Genomic DNA, 23,786 nt, shown 5'->3' on the forward strand with positions numbered 1-23,786 from the left:
CCGGCTAGGATGTCCATCACCTAGGCCAGGATGAGGCCAGCACCCGGGATCAACTCTGAAAGTGAGACATGTTCATTAATATTCTGTCAACCTGGGAAAGAAGAGGGCAATTCAAAAAGGCCAGAGTAGCCATCTAATGCCACCATTCTCTTTCATAAAGGATCCCTTTTTCATTATTAAAGTAACACATACTCATTGCAGACGACCTTGTAAATACAGAAAAGTAGGGACAAGAGAGTAAACATGATTCAGAATCCCTGAAAAGCAGTCAGAACCATTACAGCCATGCCTTGCTCTCTGCCCTAAGGATCAAGAGAGATTTCCCTCGTAGGTGCTGGGTAGCTCCTCTCCCACCATCTCCCCCACTCTCTGCTCCAGCAACAGGTCCTGCCTGCAGTCTCCCACGCTCTGTGTGTGCTGTTCCACTCTCTTTACATGGTTACTCCCCCAATAAGTTTGGGTTACCCTATTACCTGCTCCTCTAACATCCTGTTCCACTCTTTCATAGCACTTGTCACAACTGCAATTTTGCATTTTATTTGTTTGATTATTTCTTTGATACTTGTCTTCATTGTCAGATTATAAACTTCATGAAGACAAAGTCCAGGCCTTTTTCTTTAAGTCATTGTATCTCCAGTGGCTAGCACCATGCTTGTTTCCTTGTCTAACTTCACCAAGCCCTTCCCATCTTTATGGCTGAGCTTGAATTCCATACCTCTTTCACCATACCTTCATTGGTTCTCTTTATCATTTCCTACTAAATGTGTATCCAGTTCCATGTGATTGGCACTGAGTCATTCTCTAGTTGAACCGTAATCCTACAGGACACTATAAGTATATGCTGACCTGCCTGCCTGCTTTTTTGCCTCCCTCAATTCACTAAACAAATCTGAGCACCTTACTGTGTATCAGGTACATCCTAGGGGCTGAGAGCACAGACCTGTTATCCTCTGTCAGGAATCAATATTCTCCTCGGGGAAGACAGTCATAAACAGACAAACGAATAAGTCAGTTATAATTTCAGAGATAAGTGCTATGAAGAACCAAAGCTGGGTAATAGGGTGGTTGTGAGAACAGGGGCTTGCAAACACCTTCTGTTACCTCATCGTGGTGATTGCAAAGCATTGCCATACCAGCAGCTGTTGCTCAGGACGCTCATTACAAAATTAAAAGCCTCAACTAATGAATCTCTACCTTGCGAACTACTTTTCTTTACCTTTCCATTCCATTCTGTATTATGAGTTTGAAAAAAAGAAAATATAAATATGTTTTATATTTATAATTGCTTATGTGTCTAAGAACATAATGGCTCAATAGGTAATATACAAATGTTTTTGGATTCTGTTTCATCAACACATATTAATTCTCTCAGCAGAGGGAGCTCATGCTTTAATTTTGGGAAGTTGGGCAGAAAAGCCTCTTGTAAAAAGAACTTGAAGTAGGCTTCGTGGCTCTCGTTTTTAGTAAAATTTGTCTGCAGTACTTCTTGAAGCCAAGACTGTTTGCTTAAGGATGGTCTGATTTTTATTTGCATAAACAGATGCGACATTTTGGGGCAGAGTTTTCTTCAATAAGGTTCTGTTTTGCTTACCAAATAGACCAACTTAGACCAGGCATCCCAGCTCAGGAATCTAAGGATTCAACTAGAAAGAAGATGACTGTCCTTAAGTCTACCTCTCTATGGCTTTTCCTATTGTACCGTGAACTCAGAATATACCCTTATTTGACCTGTTTTAACATGGCTGTAATTTGGCATTGAAAACTTACAAATAAAGGTCTTTGCCCTTTGAGATTATAAAACAAATATTTATTGAGACTTCAAAGGATGTTCAAAGGATATTTACTACAAGGTAATTTAGGTTCAAAGGCAAAATAAAGACTGAGAGAATGAATCAATTTTTCAGATAAAGAGCCAGAACCATGAAGTTGACTCAGCAGTGTTGAAACCACAGGTGAAACCTGCAACACAAACCGATGGCATGGTGTGTGTGTGTGTGTGTGTGTGTGTGTGTGTGTGTGTGTGTGTGTGTAAACAGTAATTTTCTAGTTACTCAGAGGACTACAAAATGATGGAAAAAGGGTGTTTTAGGTCGAAGTTTTCCTAGCAACATGCATGCTTTTATTGTGCAATTCTACAAGAGAGAAAGCAACTTTTTTTTTTAAATTATTTTTTATTATCCAAGGGATTTGTTTGTAGAAAATACAGGGAGAAGTGCTAAGAGGAGCATAACAAACACAAGTTATTACACTAGTGCTTGTAACTTTATATATAACTTTAAAATTAATGTATGTAGCACTTTAAGCAGGTATTTATTTTTGTCTTTTCCTTTCTTAAAAATCCCAGATTTTCCTCAATCAAAATTTAAAAGTCACCAAAACTGAGCTAATCCAAAAAAAAGTCAATTTTGAAGGCATACTATAGATTGTGGAGGAAGAGTCCACGGATGATAAAGGAAAATATTTATGTCAAATACACTTATTGCGTCACTCTGTAATTATTCCTTTATATATTTCCCACAATACTATTAGTTTTTACTACATTTCCCACAATACTATTAGTTCCTAGGGAAGAATTCATGTTTTTTGTTTTGTTTTGTTTTGTTTTTTCCCCAGGAGGATTGATTTACCAGCAGGTAGCCCAGTGCCTGGTGCCTGGTAAAAAGCCTAATTAACTATAAAATTAATAAAAAAGTGAGTGTTTAAAAATAGTTTTATTCCACCTGTACTTTTCACCAAAAAGTATTGATCTAAAGAATTGAGTCCTAAATTGTGCGGGAAAATATCCATGCCTCTCCTTGTTGGGTAGCTTTGAGACAATTGTTCAAATTGGTTCTTCTGAGAGAAGGGAAAACAGAAGGAATACCTGGGGAAGTACTCTGGCCTGTGAAAATGATGCTTGTTATTTACTAGGGAATGTGGTAGTTGTTCTCATCTGGTACTGGAGGGAAGAAAAGGGCTAAGTACGCCCTGAATCATGGAGGTAGTTAGAGACAGCTGAAAGACTTCTGGTTGAACAAAAAACATTTGTTAAGCAGCTCTGTGTAGAAAATTAAGTCTCAACAGAGGATGTACAATCTTTACCAGGATTTCCTGAATCTAGCAGACATTCTAAAGATCCTATGTGGTTCAGCATTACAATGTCAAATATGATTTCCTCCAGCCACAGGATCTCATGATTTGCTTAGTGTCAAATAGGCTGAGCTTGCTTTAGCAGCACCATCTGCAACATCAGAATCTTGTTATAATAAATGAGAACACATCCTCTTTTATGTTAATCACTATAAATAATTTCAAAATCCTTATAAGATGGACAATAATTGGATGGAAAACTTCTTTGAATTTCATATCAGGCCCTAAAAGACAGAAGAATTATCATTGGTGGGAAAGAAATCAGTCAGATTTCATTTCGCAAATCACACTACGACTCAGAAGTGATAATTACAGATCCTAATAAGTAAAGTGAAACAAAACTATTGTAATTGTGGCTTGTTTTTCTCCCCAGTAATTTCCCCTATATTTGAACTGAGTTTGATTCAAGTAGTAAATTATCTGTGGACTTTTTCACTCTAGAACCCAATAAAAGAAATATCTGTTTTATTATTTACTGATGTTTAAAAAGAATGAAAATTTTAACCTCAGAAAATTTAATTGCATTCTAGAGTTGGAATGAGAAGCCAGATTGCTCTTTGTGAGCCAGATATGTTAATTACATAACAAGTTGGGCACAGGGGGTGAATTTTAATCACCCAGGAATGTCTTTTGATTTCTGAGTAGATGCTGTGACCTACGCCTCCTTTCACTAATCTAGGTTTTCAGTATACGAAGTGGGAACTGGGGCTTCCTGCTACCCCATGAGCTAAATGCTCCCCATGACAAGAGAGTGATGGGCTACTTAAGTTTCAGTCTCAGAAGATCTTTCAGGGCTCCTGGAGTGATCCAGGTAGTTCTCTACCCATGGAAAGTCAGAGACACCCAAAAGAAAATGGGTTCTCATAAGTACCAGGTGCTAACCAATTGTGCCACTGCAGCCTAGGCAAAACCATTCAGGACATAGACATAGGCAAGGACTTCATGACCAAAACACCAAAAGCATTGGCAACAAGAGCCAAAATAGATAAATGGGATCTAATTAAACTCCCGAGCTTCTGCACAGCCAAAGAAACAATCATTAGGGTGAACCGGCAACAAACAGAATGGGAAAAAATTTTTGCAATCTACCCATCTGACAAAGAGTTAATATCCAGAATCTACAAAGAACTAAAACAGATTTACGAGAAAAAAACAAACCCATCCAAAAGTGGGCAAACGATATGAACAGACACTTTTCAAAAGAAGACATATATGAAGCCAACAAACATATGAAAAAATGCTCATCATCACTGGTCATTAGAGAAATGCAAATCAAAACTACATTGAGATACCACCTCACACCAGTTAGAATGGCGATCATTAAAAAATCTGGAGACAACAGATGCTGGAGAGGATGTGGAGAAATAGGAACACTTTTACACTGTGGGTGGGAGTGTAAACTAGTTCAATCATTGTGGAAGACAGTGTGACACTTCCTCAAGGACCTAGAAAGAGAAATTCCATTTCACCCAGCAATCCCATTACTGGGTATATACCCAAAGGATTATAAATCATTCTGTTGTAAGGACACATGCACACGTATGTTCATAGAGGCACTGTTTACAATAGCAAAGACCTAGAACCAACCCAAATGCCCATTGATGATAGACTGGACAAGGAAAACGTGGCACATATGCACCATGGAATACTACACAGCCATAAAAAATCATGAGTTTGTGTCCTTTGTAGGGACATGGATGAATCTGGAAACCATAATTCTCAGCAAACTGACACAAGAACAGAAAATCAAACACTGCATGTACTCACTCATAGGCGGATATTGAACAATGAGAACACATGAACACAGGGAGGGGGACATCACACACTGGGGTCTGTTGGGGGGTGCCAAGGGAGGAACAGCGGGGGGTGGGTGGGGAGATTGGGGAGGGATAACATGGGGAGAAATGCCAGATGTAGGTGATGGGGGGATGGAGGCAGCAAATCACATTGCCACGTGTGTACCTATGCAACAATCCCGCATGATCTGCACATGTACCCCAGAACCTAAAGTACAATTTTAAAAAAATAAAAAAAGAAATGCGTTCTCAAATTGAGACCCCCAAAAGAAAATTCTCTGCCATTCTCTTCAGTAGACAAATGCAGACTTAATGCTGATGTCAACAACAAAACACACAGACTTCATTACAGCTCACAAACTGAACAAGAATTACTAAAACCCACTGTGGATAGCAAAACACATAGAATAGGGACCTAACTGATTCATAATTAAGTCCACTGCTTTGCATATTTATTTTTCCATCTCTTATAGCTTAAAAAGAACAAAATAGATTTTAATTAAATCTTGACTTATAAGAATCCTATGTATCAGTGATGTCTAATGTCAAATTTCCAACTAAAGAAATAATTATTGACTAAGTTATGAATGAATGTGAAGCATATCTAGAGAATTAACTATGTGTGCATTTATTGTCAGGCAAGCAGGTAGAATTGAAAAACACAGAGTACACCAGGAGACAGGAGACCCAGATTCTAACCCTGGTGTGGCCACTAAGTAGCTAGGTGAATTCAAGAGAATCTGGAACCTCTCTAGGCCTGACTTGCTTTATCTGAAAATTAGGTATTCGACTAGATGACAGAGAAAGTGCTTATGGCTCTCAGAGGCTGTTGAAGTATGGGCCACTTGGCTCTTCAACCCCATTGAAGTATGGAGTACAGCTAACTTTTATTGAACAACAGAAATATAGCAAAAGCATAGAACATTAGATTAATTAATGCCAGTGGGGACCTTCTCTCACAGACCATTATTTTTTCCCAAGTAAGATTGAGGAGTCTCATAGCTACAGTTGAAAACTGGACTTTTTTCAATTAGCATAAGTAGTTAATGGGCAGAATTTCTTCAAAGTTTTCCTCTTCTGTGTTTCTCTAAGACCAATGGCTGTGATAGCTGACAGTAAGATGAAATGAAAACAAGTATAAAATACATATTTATGAGCATAATTTGCAAATTGTTGACCATGCTTAATTAGATAGCCTTTTCCTTTTTTTTTTTTAAATTTTCTCTTCTTTTTTAATGAGCTTCTGTGCTCCCAGTTTTGATTCAGTACAGGATCATCTATTAAAGTAATATTTTTAAGTCTAAAATTGTTCCTATTTCACAAGGTCTAATTAAATTTGCTACTATTTTATAGTGTTCGACAAAGAATATGGCATTCAAGGAAAAGCCCTTGACTTCTGATCACTCCTTCACATCCATCATATGAGTAAATCTGAGAACAACTGATGGAGCTTCACAGAAGAGAAAAACAACGAGGCCCAAAGAGGAAAAGTGAGCTGGCCAAGGTGGCGTAATTGGTTAATGTGAATAGGACTGTGAACCCAAGGGCACCAGGCTTCTTGGCCAGAGTCCTTTGAAACTGAAATAGTCCCATGCACTTGAAAGAAGCATGGTTTAAACAATTTCTGCAAGTTAATAATGAACAAGGGAGCCATTTCTCAAGTAGAAATTGAATTGCCTAATTCATCTGAAATTAACTTTGATGATACCCCTGCAAAAAATATTTTAGGCAAAATTATTTTGTTCATTGTGGGAGCCATCAAGAGGACAGATCTTTTGGTGGAATTTTCCTATTTTGTAGATCATTTCACTTTGAATGATTTCAACACTGAACAAAAATCATGGTGGAGAGCTGGAAATTGAGCAATAATTAAAGGCAAATTAGCTACATGAGACTTACCTTATTGCAAGGTAATTCTATAGCACTTTCTATATCATAAATGTTATGCTTTAAGTTATGCGCTTTGCTGGGAAGGATGACAGAGAGATGGGAGACCCTGGGAATGGATTACAACTCTGATTAATGACATAATGCATGTGTTCCTATCATCAGGGGAGGCCAACCCTTCTCAAAGTGAAGTCTAGAGATTCCTGGAGGTCCCTGAAAAACTTTCAGGGACCCCGAGGTCAAATTTATCTTATAATGAAAGACATGGTTTGCCTTCATCCTTTTCATTCTCCCACGACTGTACAGTGGAGCTTTACAAAGGCTGCGTAATGCGTGACATCACAACTGGCTAAATGAGCAAGCAGATAACATGAATCCAGCTGCCTTCATTTAAGCCTGTATCACAGAGATTTACAAAAATGTAAAACAGTTCCACTCTTCTTCCTGGTTTTCCTGGAAAAATATAGTTATTCTTCATGGACAATGTTATTTACGCTAATGTGCAATGGGTTTACTCTTGTTACTTTTAAATGAATGAATGAAAGTTTAAAATTCTTTCCAGTTTTAGTATCAAGTACTACAAATGTTAATGTTTTAAATCTACATAAACAAGACCCTTTGGGGTCCTTAATAATTTTAAGGGTGTAAGCAGCCTGAGACAAAAATGTTGAGAATCACTGTGTTAGGCATGGGTGACACAATGGTGAACACAGCACTCAACAGTGCCCTCATGGAGCTGGCTCGAGTTCACAACCTAGGGAGTAAATAGGCAGTCAACTGGAAATGAAGATAGCCTACAGGGGAAGGAGAGAGTTCTGTGGGAGCACAGGGGGATCCTCGAATTGGAAGAACTGTTTCAGTGAAAGGATCCTGAAAGAAATGAAGAAGTCATTCCTTAATCATTGCTTTAGACTTCATCTCTTCCATCTCTTAAATATTCTGCCCCTGCCTTTTAATTGTATTATCCCCCATCAACATTTATTTATTTATTTAAACCTAATTTTATTTTGTGAGACAAGGTCTGCCTCTATTGCCCAGGCAGGAGTACACTATCTTGGTTCACTGCAACTTTGAGCATTCCAAGCTCACGAAATCCTTCCATCACAGCCTCCTCAGTAGCTGGGACTACAGGTATGTGCCACCAAGCCCAGATAGCTTTTATATTTTTTGTAGAGATTGGATTTTACCATGTTGCCCAGGCTGGTCTCGAACTCCTGAGCTCAAGTGATCTGCCCGTCTCTGACTCCCAAAGTGCTGGGATTACAGCTATGAGCCACCATGCCTGGCCTACCAACAACATTTAAAAGTACACAAGCTCCCTCCACTAATAAAGAAAGCCAAAACCCCAAAATTCATCCCCAGACCCCCCTATGTATTGCCCTTTCCATTGCCTGTCCTTCAGCAAAATTTGCAAAGATTTTGCAAAATTCTCTTTGCATGACTTTCTCCATTTCTTTTCTTTTCTGTTTTCAACACACTCCTACTGCTTTTGTGAAGATTAACAGTGACATAAGGGCCGGGCGCGGTGGCTCAAGCCTGTAATCCCAGCACTGTGGGAGGCCGAGGCGGGTGGATCACGAGGTCAAGAGATCAAGACCATCCTGGTCAACATGGTGAAACCCCGTCTCTACTAAAACTACAAAAAATTAGCTGGGCATGGTGGCGCGTGCCTGTAATCCCAGCGACTCAGGAGGCTGGGGCAGGAGAATTGCCTCAACCCGGGAGGCGGAGGTTGCGGTGAGCCGAGATCGCGCCATTGCACTCCAGCCGGGGAAACAAGAGCGAAACCCCGTTTATTAGTCTGTTCTTAAAAAAATCCAGTGACATTGACATCACTATTTTCAGTTCTCATCCCACGTGGTCTCTCAACAACACTTGCTGTATTTCACCAATCTCCTTCTTTTTTTTTTTTTTTTTTTTTGAGATGGAGTCTTACTCTGTTGCCCAGGCTGGAGTGCAGTGGCGCCATCTTGACTCACTGCAACGTCCGCCTCCCAGGTTCAAGTGATTCTCCTGCCTCCACCTCCCAAGTACCTAGGACTATGGGACTATAGGCATGTGCCACCATGCCCAGCTAATTTTTTGCATTTTTAGTTGAGATGGGGTTTCACCATGTTGGTCAGGCTGTTCTTGAACTCCTGACCTTAGGTGATACACTCACCTTGGCCTCCCAAAGTGCTGGGATTACAGGCATGAGCCACGGTGCCTGGCCTTGACCAATCTCCTTCTTAAACACACTCTTCCACTGCTTCTGGAATACCCCAGTCTTCTGAATCTTGCACCCCCTTGCCAGCCTCTTATTCTCAGTCCCTTGGGTCTACTCATTCTAATACCCATTCACAAGCCTTTGAAATTCCACTAGCTTAGACCCAATGTCTCTTCTCAGCTACACTCTCATTAGTACCCCTGGCTTTGATCTCAATGATCAAATGTAAATTTATACAAGTCACCTTGACCTCTCCTCTGAGCTTTCGACTACCTACTTGATATTCCCCTTTGGATTTCTTAAAAGAATCTCCAACTAGTATGTGAAAATCCAGATTCCTGATCTGTCCCCCGGAAGGCTGTTCTACTCCAGAATTCCTAACTCAGCCTCTTACTTTGTAAACGCTAAGTCTAGGAGTCACTCCTGACCCTCCTTCTTGTCACCCTTCTCTATCCAATGCACCACCAAGCTCTATTGGTTTTGCCTCTTAAACATCTCTCCCATCTGTCCCCTTCTCTCCATCTCCACCTGCAGCATCGTAATTGTAGATACCAGTGCCCCTTTCCTGGGCCACTGTGGTAACCATCTGTTACCCTGCATTCACTTGTGTTCCTCCTAATCTTTTCTCCATACAACAGCCAGAGGGATCTTTCGCAGTAGTAAATATGATACGACTTTCCCCCATTCAAAGTCCTTTAATGGTGCCCCATTGCCTGTGCAAAAAATTTCTGCCCATCCAATCTGTATTAAAGTCCCACCTCCTGGCCTCCACCTCCCTTTCCAGCCTCCTACTATGGGGTGAAGGTGGGTGTCACAGTGAACTTTCTAACATGCCATGCCCTTATCATTTGTAATCACCCTTTAAAAAAAAATTTCCACATTCTGCAAAGCCACAGACCAATGCACATGATTTTTTACCTTGCCTCAAATTTTCTCTCCATGTCCCATTTATTCTCTTTCCCCACATCCTGACAACATCTGTTGATAATTAAAGTTTAGCTCCAGCTTAACTCTTTGCAAAGCCTCTCTCTGAATGCTCACCCTACCCTATCCCTTGCTCTCTGCTATACTCCCAGAGCCTGGTTCACAAGTCTCACGTATAACCGTCTTCATGTTCTGCTGCTGGTGGTTACTGACATGTGTGTCTGTCTCCTCACTGGCCTGTGAGCTCCTTAGGGGCAACTGGTTTTCGTTCCTGTATCCCAAGTGGGCAGCTCAGTGCCTGGCATTTAGAAGTCTTCTAACAAAAGTTTGTGAAACAAATACAGGTGAGTCTAAGGACTGTCTAAAGGAAATGTTAACAAAATAAAAGAAAAGGGGGCAGCTAAATGCTGTCAATCTGTATGGAGCTGCTCTGGGAGACAGGAAGGCTGTCACCGCCCTTGCCTGCTCATCACGCACATCCTGGTTTTTCCTTCTGGCTTCACAGAGATGCTTGTGTGGCAGAATGGACTCTGCAAAGGTCCTGCCCTGGACCAGAGCAAGAGGAGTTCCATGAGATGAAAGATAGGGAAAAGGGGAATCCACCCGGGGCCATGTCTGGGACAAAAAATGCTTTTCATAGGTTCCTAAGGGTGACAGTTGTACAAAGGCCCCCTTGGGGGCAGACGGTGGTGAAGGCACAGCTGCAGATGGGCTGATGGGACTGTTTATTTCCTCAAAGTTGGCATAAAAGCAGAAATAAATCAAAAGAAAGAGAAGATACCGTTAGTTCAGATGGAAACAGTACATTTCTGGGTTGGGTCTAGGGGCGGACATTCTTCTTTTTTTATACAATTTGGTACAAATATTAAGGGGAACAAATTTATTGTCTCAGTTTTTCCGTAAAAACAGTCAGAGTTTGAAGAGTGTCATGATTGTTAACAGCCTAGTGTTGAGTTTCTCCTGTCTGATGGGCCTGAACTGGGTACTGGAGACACAGGGTGCTGGGAGACAGCCCAGCCCTGCAATTGCATTCTGACTGGAGAAGGCTGGGGGTGGGAGGAGCGGAAGGCAACTGGCAGCTGTTAAGCAGCTGCTGTCTATGGGCAACTGGAGGAGGATGAACTGCAAGGAGGAGTGGCAGGAGCTGAGCGTCAGGGACTGGTACAAACACAAGCTCCCCAGGCGGCCAGGGAGCAAAGGGCTGTAGAGCCTCCTCCTGGGGAGCTTGTTCTTATTTACATTTCTCCTGGTGTCAGAAACATCCAATGCTGCTTCAAGGAGCCCATTCCCAGTGTTGCCTTTAGGCCCTGGGTCACTGGGTCCTCTGGCCCCCTTTCACCATGCCCATCCCCCAGAAGCAAGGGAGGGAGGAGGGAAGGGACAGGGAATGGAGCCAGCACAGAATCAGATGGGATGCTGTTCCCTGGGTGTAGAAAGAAGGCAAGCAGATCCTCTTGGCAACATGGGGGAGGTTGGCAGGAGACTGAAGAGAGGCAGGTCAGACAGGTCTGTGGAGAGTCTTCAAAGCAGGCCTCAGATTTGAAACAGAATTCTGGAGCCTGGGAGAGCCGCTCTGAACTTCTGAACCAATATTTCTAGAAGATGAATTTGACTGTGGTACGTAGTCGTTCCCAATTCTAGGCCTGCAGACTGGCTGCATCCATCACCTACGGAGGTTTGTAAAAGTTCACAACTAGTCCTTGGCCATATTACAGGTGGTTCTAATCCAGTAAAATGGAGGGGAATCTCAGGTGAAAACATTTTGAAGAAGCTTCCTACGCAATTCTGGGAAATTTGAGACCCTGCTATGAGTTAGGTTGCATGAGAAGCGTTGGAAGGAAGGCGACCGGATAGAGAATCTGTTGCAATAATTGCAGCATAAATGAAGATGGTCTGGACTCAGGGAGTATAAGTATAGAGGACAAGGGACAGATGAGCCTGCGGACTGATGCATGAGACCATCGTCAAGCCTTGGCTGTAGGGGAGAAAAATCAAAAGTGATAGTAGCAAGAGCATTAATACGGAAGTTAGGAGAGAGTAAGGTGAGGGTTACGACGAACTCAGGACGAGGTATGTGAGGGAAGGGTCGAGAAAGAGAGCAGAAGCAGAAATGGATTTAGGAAACATGGAGATGTCACTTGGAGTCTCAGGAATGGACGAGGCATTAGGTGAAGAAAGTGCATGAAGATAACTTAGCTAGGAAGGAGACAGGGAGGATGAATGCAGAAGGTAAGTGGGAATGAAAGCAGCTGCATCTATGGGAAAGGCTGTCTCATAGATGAGGTACAGGTTTACCCAGGGTTAGTCTACATGTGGAAGTGGCAGGACAGCAGATCTCAGCTCAATATAAGAAATGCTTTCTAACAGATCTGCCCAGAACCTCCCAAGCCAGCTCTGACAGTTTCAGGAAGTTCACCAATAAGAAGTTGACCAGTTCTATTGGGACTTCAGCATGATTAGTTGATAGGTTGCGGGGAGGTGAAGTAGGGAAAATAATAGCTGAAGAATAAGTAATGTTTAAATTAAGTACCTTACTAGATTTTTTTTTGTAATGTTATTTTTTATGCCTCTGAGAGATGAGGCCCTCATCCTGGAGTTTGTTCTTATTTATATTTCTATTGGTGTCAGAAGCATCAAAGGAGTTGATGTTGCTTCAAGGAACCCATTCCCAGTATTGCCCTTAGGTTCTAGGTCTCTGGGCCCCTGTTGTGGCCCCCTCTCACCGTGCTCATCCCCAAGGAGCAAGGAGACCCCAGGGTCAAGGGACATTCCACCCACAGCCTGTACTCCATCTCTGAGCCACAGGCTGTGGGCACTAATGGCCTTGGACTTTCCTTCCCCAAAGCCCCAAAATCCACTTTCACAGCCCACATGGGCCTCTGCTGTAGTTTCTCCTCCCAGGGAGGACAGATACCCATCTAGCAGCTCACTCCTAGGCCTGAGCTGTTGCCAAGGGGCAGCTGTTTGGGGAATGGATGGAGCTTGGACAGGTGAACTGGGTGTCCAATCTGTGATGCCAGCAATGTAGGACAGAGTTGGGGTGGGAAGAGAAGAGAATGAGATGTCTTCCCCTTATATTCTTGCTTTGGGCCTGCAAATGCTGCAGGGAAGTCTGACCCTCCTGTAACTGCAGGCAGTGATATTTGATGTCCACTTGGTTAACAGTCTGCACCAGACTTTAAAGTTTTCCCCTCTCCTTTCAAATATAACTAAGAATCAAGCAAATTTGGATTCTAGAGGGAATTGTATTTCTGCTCTAATTACTGTAACATCCCTAGGAATTTCTTTTTGTTTAAGCACTTTTTTCCATATGATTATAAAATTAATGCATGTTCATGTAAAAATAATCACGTAGAATTGCTGAAAAATCTACAGAAGGGAATAAAATTACCTCATAATACAACTATGTAGAGATAATCACTATCAATGTTATGTGTATTTCCATCCACTCTTTATGATCACCCTGTATGTATGTGCTTATATTTTGTTTATCCATTTTTCTATAAATCTGGCATTAGAGTGCTTAATTTTTAATTTTTTCACTTCAACTCATTTTTATTTTCAGATTCTTTAAATATTACACAAAAAAGATTTTCCAAGATAGTATAAATTCCAATCATATGGTTATGCCATGAAATACTTAAGCAATTCCCTATTGTTGGACATTCAGTTTATCTCTAATTTTTTCGTAATTGTAAATAACATTGTGAAAAATATCTATTTATATAATAAATATTTTTTTTGCCTTCAATTATTCCCCTAGAGTAGATTCCTGGTGGCGAAATTGCTGGGTTGAAGAATGTATACACAGAAATTTTTAATTCCTTGGACATTTTCTAATTTCTACAGCCTTCTGAGCCATCTCTTGCCAAGATTGGCTCTAAGGGCAATTCTGAACTTCATTTATCAGGAAAAACTGGCATCCAATAAGCAATTACTATGCACAGTCACTGTACTTGGGACTTTATGCACCTCATTTATGTCTGTCATTTAGCCTTCCCAACAACTCCTTTGAAATATTATCCCAGTTATACTGAGGAGGAAATTAAACTTGAGCTGGAAAGTTACAAAGCTAGGATTCAAGCTAGGTCCTCTCTTGCCAAGGCTGGTGTCACCATGCTGGTGACATGTTTGAATAATTACTATACCCTGCAGGCTCTGTATGGGGGGTTCTTTTCTCCCAGGTAGACTTGGTTTTGCAATGATTGAGGGACAACGGAAGGAAAGGAATAGAAGAACTGAGAGAAAGAGAATTGTTTTTAGAACTCCGAAAGCTTCTTCCACCAATACACCAAGCCCTAATAGTCAGGGGTTCATCATCATAGATCAAAGGACTGCACTGAAGCCAGACAGTATGTGCTCAGCATCATATTTTATGTTTTACAGACATGATATAATTTACTCTTTATAGTCATAATCTCATTTTACAGATAAAGAAACAGAGGCTTAAAATGGTTACATGATAGTGGAATCAGAATTAAACTATGCATTCCGATAATGGAATTCATGGTCATAAAACAGGTAAAAGAGGACAGAAAAGGAAAGACTTATACTCGATTGTTCTCAGAGCTTGCTTACTTCTTGATCCAAGCAACATTTATCTTCTCCATTCATTTGGCAGCCAAATGAACTCTATAGAAGAAAACAAGAATGGAAAAATCAGAGAATCTTGGCGTTGTAAAATACCACTAGAGGTAATGATGGTGGTGGTGGTGGTGTGCTATGGTTCAGGGAGGAGGGAGGAGAAGCAGGGAGCAGGTTGCCCCAAGGAGGACTGAAAAATCTGGTGCCCCTGGTGCCTCCTAAATTAGAGCAATATCCACTGAGTTGCCACCAAGACACAGGGATTGGGCTCTACTGAAGAATTTTTCATTCTGCTGAAGCTATGGCTCCTCCCTTTATTTCAGTCTGGGAATCTGGCATTGATCTTTTCTCCATGCTTATCTGACCCAGCAGTCTATCCAATTAAATAGATTCAGGTAGTCTTTAAATCCACAGGGAAACTGGAAATGAAATATAGTCATCCCTCAGTACCTGTGGGGGATTGGTTCCAGAACTACCCATAATACCAAAATCTGCAGATGTTCAAGTCTCCTATATAAAATGGAATAGTATTTTCATGTAACCTACACACATCCTCCTGAATCCTTGAACTCATCTCTAGATTCCTTTTACTACCTAATACAATGGAAATGCTATGTGAGTAGTTGTTGTACTGTGTTATTTTACTGTTTTTTTTTCTTTTTCTTTTTGACAAAATCTTACGCTGTTGCCCAGGCTGGAGTACAGTGATGTGATCACAGCTCACTGCAACCTCCGCCTCTTTGGCTGAAATGATCCTCCCACCTCAGCCTCACAAGTAAGCAGGACTACAGGTGCATGCCACCATGCCTGGCTAATTTTATGTATTTTTTTGTAGAGATGGGGTTTTGCCATGTTGCCCAGGCTAGTCTCGAACTTTTGAGCTCAAGCAAACCACCTGCCAAGACCTCCCCAAATGCTGGAATTATGGGCATGAACCACTGTGCCTGGCCTTGTATTGTTATTGTTATGTTTTTCTTAAATATATTTTATCTGTGACTGGTTGAATGCAAGGATGTGGAACCCACAGATAAGGAGGGCTGACTGTATAGGTGATGATGGAAGTTTCCAAATAATTTCAAATAATGAATGAAAGAATTGAATTGAATTGAAAAATGATCAAATAAATAAATAGATCTCATTGTAATTTGTCTTACTTCTCCAGCTCAGGTAGATAGTAATCATAATATTTATAACTGCTATGCAGAATAATAAATGTTTGACATCAATTATTCATGTCAATTTTGTTTGCATAGCTCTGTAGTCTCCATTCTTTAATGTTTCTTTTAGATATACAGTCATGTGTTGCTTCAGGATAGGGATACGTCCAGAGAAATGTGTTAGGTGATTTTGTCATTGTGCGATCATGGAGTGTACTTATGCAAACCTAGATGTAGAGCCTAGTACACAGTGAGGCTGGATAGTACAGCCTATTGTTCCTAGGCTGCAACCTTGTACAGCATGTTACTCTCCTAAATACTGTAGGTAATTATAATGTGATGGTAAGTATTTGTCTATTTAAACATAGAAAAGGCACAGTAAAAGTATATTATTATAATCTTATGGGACCACCATCATATATGCTGCCTGTCATGGACTGAAATGTCTTATGGAGCACATAGCTGTATTATTTGCATGTCCCCTTTGTCATCATTCTTTTTCTCACTTTCCGTAGTCTTTTAACAATATAGTAAGCTAAACATCTCTGGATATATAATATCTGCAGTTTATAACTTACCTTTTAAAAAAAGTTTGTATTTCTTAAATTAATAATCCCATAGTCTTTCTTAGCTACTTCCTATAGGTTGTTCCCCCCCAGGGAGGTATAATAAAAAAAATTTGGTCTTTGTCCCCCATTGGTTCTTGGCACAGAGGCCCCAAAACGCTTGGAATTTTCTGAGTTATAGGGGTGTCTTTTGTTGTTCATCATGAGCCTCTGGATCACACCTGAGTTTATGCTAATGCGACATCTTAGGTTAGGGCCCCTAGATGGCCTCAGGATGGCGCTGGTGAGCAGAGAGACCAAGTGATTGGAGGGTCTTCCACCCACCTGTCTCTGAGTGAACAGTGGGGATGGAGATAAAGCTCTATACAGACTGTTAAACAAGGAGATTTATGGCCTTGTGGGTTGGTGAATGCATCCGCGTTTCAGGAAGCTGACGCATCTCAACTCCACCGAGACAGGAGCTCCTATGCCCAGGGCCCTCTGGACCTTGCTCTATGTACCTTTCATGGGGCTGTTCATCTGTGTCCTTGACAATATCTTTATAATAAACCAGTAAATGTAAGTAAAGTGTTTCCCTGAGTTCTGTGAGTCATTCTAGCAAATTACCAAGCCCAAGGAGGAGTTTGTGGGAGCCCTCAGTTTATAGCTGGTAGGTCAGAAATATTGGAGGCCCAGATTTGGTATTGGCATGTGATGTAGGGGATCTTGTGAGACTGAGCCCTTACCTTGTGGGATTTGCCATTAACTCCTGGTAGATAGAGTCAGAATTGGATTAAACTGTAGGATACCAACCGGTGTCTGGAGATTGGAGAATTGGTTGGTATGGAAAAAACCCCACACATCTGGTGTCAGAAGTGTTCTGTGTGAATGTGGAGAAACTGTGTTTTTCAGAGCATGGGATGTGGAAGAAGTGGGCAGAGGAGGGTCTGAAACTAATGCTTTACGATTGCTGTGCATTGCTGATGGCTACTGATTCTATACAGCATAAAAGATGAAAATGTTCCTTCTCTCTTCCCATCTACCATGAGTACTAATCAAAGATGGAACCATGTTCCAAGAGGACATAGGCATTTATTTCACAAACATGTTTAACTTTGGCTATGACTCAACAAAAAGTGCTGCTGAAATGACAGTATGAGAAATGGACTGTCTCTGTATTTTCCTGTCACAAAGCAAGGGGTAAGGAAGATGGCCTAATTTGTTTTCACTTGAAATATGTTATTTTATAAACTTCAGTTTCAAAAAGCTATTAAGGTGCTACCTGTCTGTGTTTCTGAGAAAAATACCTAGTTACCATCACTGAGTTGGGTAAAATGTAAACCATTTCTCTCTAAGACACAATATTGTGCTTTTCTTGAAAACCAATCCTGCATAATGCACACGATGCTTTGCGACTTAATCCGGAACTGTTGGCTCTGCAGCTATCAGCTGATTCATACGCACAGGACTAAAATATTTCCCACTATCTACAATGGGTCTCTGTCCGGTACAGCAGCATAAATTACCTGGGAAGAAGGAAATACACAATGTTTTGACCCAAAGACCCCTGACGTTTCTGCCCTGACATGTCTTTCTCATTCATAGGTAGGTCTCACATCACTCTTCCCCCCCAAAATCTTATTAAAAATCTCAGTTGTTTTTCAAGATTGAACTAGTGTTATCAGATGACATTTAAGATTCAGTTCTGGGGTACACTCTTGGCAAGGGTGCAGAACAGTGAATTAATGAGGAGAAAGGACAAAAGACAGATTCCTACAGGGGGTACGAGTCACATGCTAGAGATGTGCACACCTTGTGAGCAGAGGCACTGACTGCTTTTGTTCCAGAATATCTTTTCAAGGATGCTTGTATAACAAACAGTGTTGAAGATAAAGACAATGTCTCCCCACAGAAGAATAACAGGAATGCATACTGTCCAGTAGAACAAATAATGTCACCTTCTCAGAGCCTTACCACCCATTATGAAAGATTTGAGCTAAGTTCAGGGTTTGTCTCCTGTAATGAAACTCATTGCACAAGCAGGCGTCCGCTGGTACTCTTCACATTGCCTTGTAGGAATTGAGGATCAGGGAGCTGGTGCAATCTACAGCTCTAGCTATGTTGTTGCTGTGAGTAATCAAGTCTATTTTCCGTGACCCAGGAGACTTGTGTCTTCTGTTAGCATCTATCTCACTGTGATGGGCTGAGTTGTTAATTTGTAAGTAGGGTAAAATCTCAGACCTTTTGCAGTTTTTGATAGCAGTGGATGGTATTAAAATATCTTAAAATATTGGAAAGAATGGCCTGACACAAAGGTAGTATTTCTTAGAAAGATTGAAAAAGCACGTTCAGAAGTACAGGTCTCGGATCTAATCAGATATCATTGTATCATCATTATTTCTGTATTGTTTTAGGCCAGTGGTTCTCATACAGACTCTCAAAGTCATAAGTGAATGTATACACAACACTTTGCACAACACTTTGTGGGTTCATAGACTCCTTAAAGACATTAATTGAACCTGCATCAGAACCCCTGGTCAGGACAGATTCTTTTTAAAGTTAAGGACCACAGGCCTACTGCTAATAACACAATAGGTGCTCCATTAATGCTTATAGCGAAGTGCATGAATACGTTAAAGAAAGAAGTTAGGATACTAAAAATGTACATAGATGGAACTAAAATACGAAAACAAAGAAGGCACTAGTTATATTGTGGAAGAAAGAATAATAATAAAGGAGGTCTGGTAATTCTCCAGAGAAAATGACAAGAAAAATGATCTTGGAGAAATATCTAGTTTTGATGAGGTGGTTAAGAACATGGATTCTATGAGCAAATTACCAGAGTTCAGCTTCTGACTTTTCCACTTGCCAGTTGTACAACATTGGGCTGTAACTTCACCATTTTGTACTTCTGTTTCTTCATCTGTACAATTAGCATATAGTACTTAACAGAGAATAGTGTCTGGTACATGGAAAATACCCAATAAAATTAGCTGTCATTGTGGTGTCTAGAAATCAAAGTATAGGCTGTAGGTGATAAAGAAGAAGGATTTGCAATTTTGGTGCAACGAAGCTACTAATATCTAATGGGCATCACCAATACCTTGAGGGATAAGATTCAATAATGGAATCTGGCAAATGAGAAAGAGAGAGAGAGAGAGGGAGGGAGGGAGAGAGAGAGAGAGAGAGAGACAGAGAGAGAGAGAGAGAGAAAGGAAGGAAGGAAGGAAGGAGGAGAAAGAGAAAGAAAGAAAGGATGGAAGGAAAAGGCAAAAAGAAGGAACGAAAGGAAGGAAGAGAAAGAGAGAAAGAAAGAAAGGGAGGGAAGGAGGGAGAAAGAGAAAGAAAGAAGAAAGAAAGAGAATGAATGAAAGAAAGAAGGAGAGAGACAAGGAGAGAAAGGAAAGAAAGAAAACCAACACAGAAGCCAGGAACTTCTTGATCATAAAATATACACCTTTTTTTGAGTTATTGCCAGGTTTATTTACTTATTTGTTTAATTAGTTTTTTTAACTTTTATTTTAAATTCAGAGTACATGTGTGGGTTTGTTACATAGGTAAAGTTGTGTCATGGAAGTTTGTTGTACAGATTATTAAATCCCGTACTCATTAGTTATTTCTCCTGATCCTCTCCCTCCACCCTCCAATAGGCCCCACTGTGTGTTGTTCCCCTCTATGTGTCTATGTGCTCTCATCATTTAGCTTCCACTTATAAGTAAGAACATGTGGTATTTGGCTTTCTGTTCCTGCATTAGTTTGCTAAGGACAATGGCCTCCAGTTCCATCCATGTTCCTGCAAAAGACATGATCTCCTTTTTTATGGCTGCATAGTTTTCCATGGTGTAAAAATATATACTTTTATTTGTGAGTGGAAATCCAGGAACTTTATAGTAAAGAAGGAGGTAGAGATTATAAGAGCTTAAAGAGAGACAAATAGCCAGAAATTTGCCTAAGGTGCTCTTGTGCTCACATTCTGGGCCACAATGCCTGCTGAAGGTAATTGTCCAGACATACTATTCCTTTCTCAACTTTTTTTTTTTTTTTTTTTTGAGACAGAGTCTTGCTCTGTCAGCCAGGCTGGAGTGCAGTGGTGTGATCTTGGCTCACTGCAACATCTGCCTCCCAGGTTCAAGTGATTCTTGTGCCTCAGCCTCCCAAGTAGCTAGAATTACAGGTGTGCACCACCATGCCTGGCTAATTTTTGTAATTTTTGTGTAGATGGAATTTTGCCATATTGGCCACGCTGGTGGTCTTGAATTCCTGACCTCAAGCGATCCACCTGTCTTGGCCTCTGAAGCATTGGGATTGTAGGTGTGAGCCACAGTGCCCAGCCTTCCTTGACTCTTGATATCTGCCTCAGTTTTTGGCAAAATGCTGAAACTTTTCTTCTTGTTTATTGAACGCAGCTTCGTCTTTGACTCTTGTATCTGTTTGAACACCTAGTTTTAAAGCACCTCCTGCAGCCCTAGTGTGGGACTCCTTCATCCTTCTGTTTCCATCCTACCCATTGAACCAATCTCTAACTCACAGTGGGGGTTGGACAACACAGGCCATCAGGTCCAGTGAAAGGTATAGATGGGGCATCTCCAAAGCAAATTACAGAACTGGAACAGAAGGCTATGGCTGGAAAAGTATCCTTCAACCACCCTTCTTAAAAAAGAGGGACTAAAAAATTCTTTCATGTCTCAAAAGTAAGGGGAATCAATCAGAGGAATGGCTGCCAAGTTAACTGCAAACTCTGTGATGTGAAAGTGACAGAAATTTGGGGGACAGGGTCTTGGGTTTTGCTTTTCAGGGCTGTGGTCTGTGAAAAGCCAATTTCAAAAGGTACAGAGCAGCAATGGGCCTTCTCCCATTGGCCAGAAACTATAAAAAATATATATAGCACAAAAGGCATAAGAAGCACTCAGAAATGAAATTTGGAGGATGCAAGTGTAAATGAGGAAGAAATAAGAGAAGGCTGTACTCAGATTGATCTCTGATTAGTAAAGGCAAAGAAAGAAGATGAACAAATGAAAGCTGTGGGTCAAAACTGGAGATGAAGAGAAAAGTGTGACACAGAGCAGTGTCAAGAGGCTAAACATCAAACTGAGATAGATTTTGAGGAAAATTCTATCAGCAACAAAATGCATCAAACAGAGAACGCATACACAGCTCAAGGAAGCTGGAATAACGTTAACAGGTGTCAGAGGGAAGGCAGAACTCATTCCTATTTTTCCTTCTGTATTTCTCACAAATGAATGCTTGGTGAACCTAAAGCATCAGACAAGCACAGTTAAAAGAGACTTGAAGCCCAAGATATGTGGAGATTTTAAAAGAGCATTTAGCTTCTTTAAATTTGTTCAAGGGGTCAGAGTAACAAGATGACTGTGAAATAACTTGTAGATGAGACTGTGAAACCATGGTCAGTAAGCTTTTTGAGATATCATGATAAACAAAAGTGGTGCTAGAACAGTGGAGACAGGCAACCATTGATCCTGGTTTTCAAAAAGAAGGGTTAAGATGAGGTTGACTTCATTCTCAAGCAATTTTCTGAATCTATTCTGGAATGGATTATTGACCACAGCGCCTAGGAATGATGGCTCCTAAGAGGAGATTGGATACCTCAAGAACACTAGTCTCATTCACTTTTGGGATAAGAATTCTAGACTGAGACTCTGATCAATGTCATAGACACAGTGCATGGGGATTCAAGGGGCATTTGCCTCACCTGTGGTCCTCTGTGGAAAGGATATAGGAACGTAAATGCACATCACAGAAAGACCTGTAGTTAATTAAACAACAGTTCAATGTTAAGTGTTGATTTTCTCATAGTTCTCTGCTTGGCTTATTCTCTTCAATATTTTAGTCAATGACTTATATAAAGACAGAAGGCAGTGTTTATCAGATTTGTAAATAACAGCCTAAAAATTTAAAAGTATCTTGACTTTTAGATAGAATGCATATGTGAAATTTAATAACAATAAAAAAGTTTCTGAAAGGACAAAACAGCATATAGACACATAGAGGGAAAAAGGAAAATATCATTTTTAAGATCTTAAGGCATTTTAATTACATGCAAGTTTATGAGTCATAGTGATTTTTTCCCAATTCCTAAGAGTCTGTGATTTCATAAGCATTAATAATACTTCAGTAACAACAGCAGCAGCAATAGCCACCACAAATTTAAAAAAAAAAGAAAACTCAAAAGGTCACTGCTTCTTTGGCTAGCTCTAAGTACATAATTGAAAGATTTTAAAGTCCTAATATTTCCAAATGCCATTCCAACAACATTGCAATTCCATCAAAGACACCCACACAAAGGCTGTTTCAATAAGCATATGCTACCCAAATATATATATATATATATATAAAACACTACAACTACCAGAAACAATTGTGGTGGTGCCAAGAATGTAACAGTCATACAGAAAATTGATTTTACTTTCTGGCTGACTGCCTCAGTTTTCCTTCCTACTAAGTAGGAATGAATAATTCTTGCCCACTCTACTCAAGAAGTGTGATCATAAAGATCAATCAATAAATCTATGTTGAGCCTTTTGGCCTGATCCCTTGGATGAAAATGCTCTAGCATCTCTGCTCCTCTTGTTAAGGACAATACTCTTCAATAGTTGGAGACCAGTGGAGGCTTTCTGGGAAAAAGTTCCATTGAGGTAGTTGGGAAAGGAAGCCCTCAATGTCAACCGAGTGCATTGCTTCAAGGGCACACTGGATTTAACCAAGACCACAGACATGGAGATTACCTACTTTTACTGTGCTCTCTCCTCATTCTGCTCTCACTTGCTCCTTGTCCTGAAAGAAAGTTAAATTGGAGGGACTTATTGCCAAGGTGTCTCTTCACAAAGAGAGCTCCAGCTTTTCCACTTCTCACTTTTTGTTCTGACCTGGGAGGGGCATTCTTACTAATGTAACTTCAGTATGTGAGTTTAAAAATCTTATCAAATCTTGGTCCTGGTCAGTCGCAGTGGCTCACACCTGTAATCCCAGCACTTTGGGAGGGTGGCGTGGGCAAATCACCTGAGGTCAGGAATTTGACCAGCCTGATCAACATGGTGAAACCCTGACTCTGCTAAAAATACAAAAATAAGCTGGGTGTGGTGGCATATGCCTGTAATCCTAGCTACTTGGGAGACTGAGGCAGGAGAATCACTTGAACCCGGGAGACAGAGGTTGCAGTGAACAGAGATTGTGCCACTGCACTCCAGCCTGGGTGACAGAACAAGGTTCTGCCTCCAAAAAAAAAAAACACCTTGGCCTTGACACTGACACACCCTGCTGTGTGCCTCTGATGTAGTGAGGGGCTTCCTGGGGCCAAAGAATGAACAGGCTACTGACATTCCTCCCCTGTGACCTTTGACCAGTGGTTTGCCAACAACCTTTATGCAATGCCAATTCCTTGTGGTGGGAGAGGGTATTTTTAAAATAAGACATAGTCTTTATATCCAAAGGTTTATAACTTGGTTTGGTGGGGGGTACTCAACATATATTTTCTTTTTTTCTCCTTCTTTTCTTTATTTTCTGGCTCCTCTATCAACATTTATAGTCTTGACCAAAGATT

At 40.8% G+C, this 23,786-nt stretch overlaps 1 long non-coding RNA gene across 1 annotated transcript; it reads right to left on the minus strand.

Moving 5' to 3' along the window:
- Positions 1-14,294: 14,294 nt before the first annotated feature.
- Positions 14,295-17,028, minus strand: LOC116551968. Its single transcript, XR_004269141.1, has 2 exons — positions 16,975-17,028; positions 14,295-14,574 (listed from the first exon to the last, which is right to left on the minus strand). It is a non-coding gene; the product is annotated as an uncharacterized LOC116551968 (long non-coding RNA).
- Between the last annotated feature and the right edge of the window lie 6,758 nt (positions 17,029-23,786).

The sequence above is a fragment of the Sapajus apella genome, unplaced genomic scaffold (assembly GCF_009761245.1).
Source record: "Sapajus apella isolate SASKATOON/1434 unplaced genomic scaffold, GSC_monkey_1.0 scaffold10, whole genome shotgun sequence".
Taxonomy (NCBI): domain Eukaryota; kingdom Metazoa; phylum Chordata; class Mammalia; order Primates; family Cebidae; genus Sapajus; species Sapajus apella.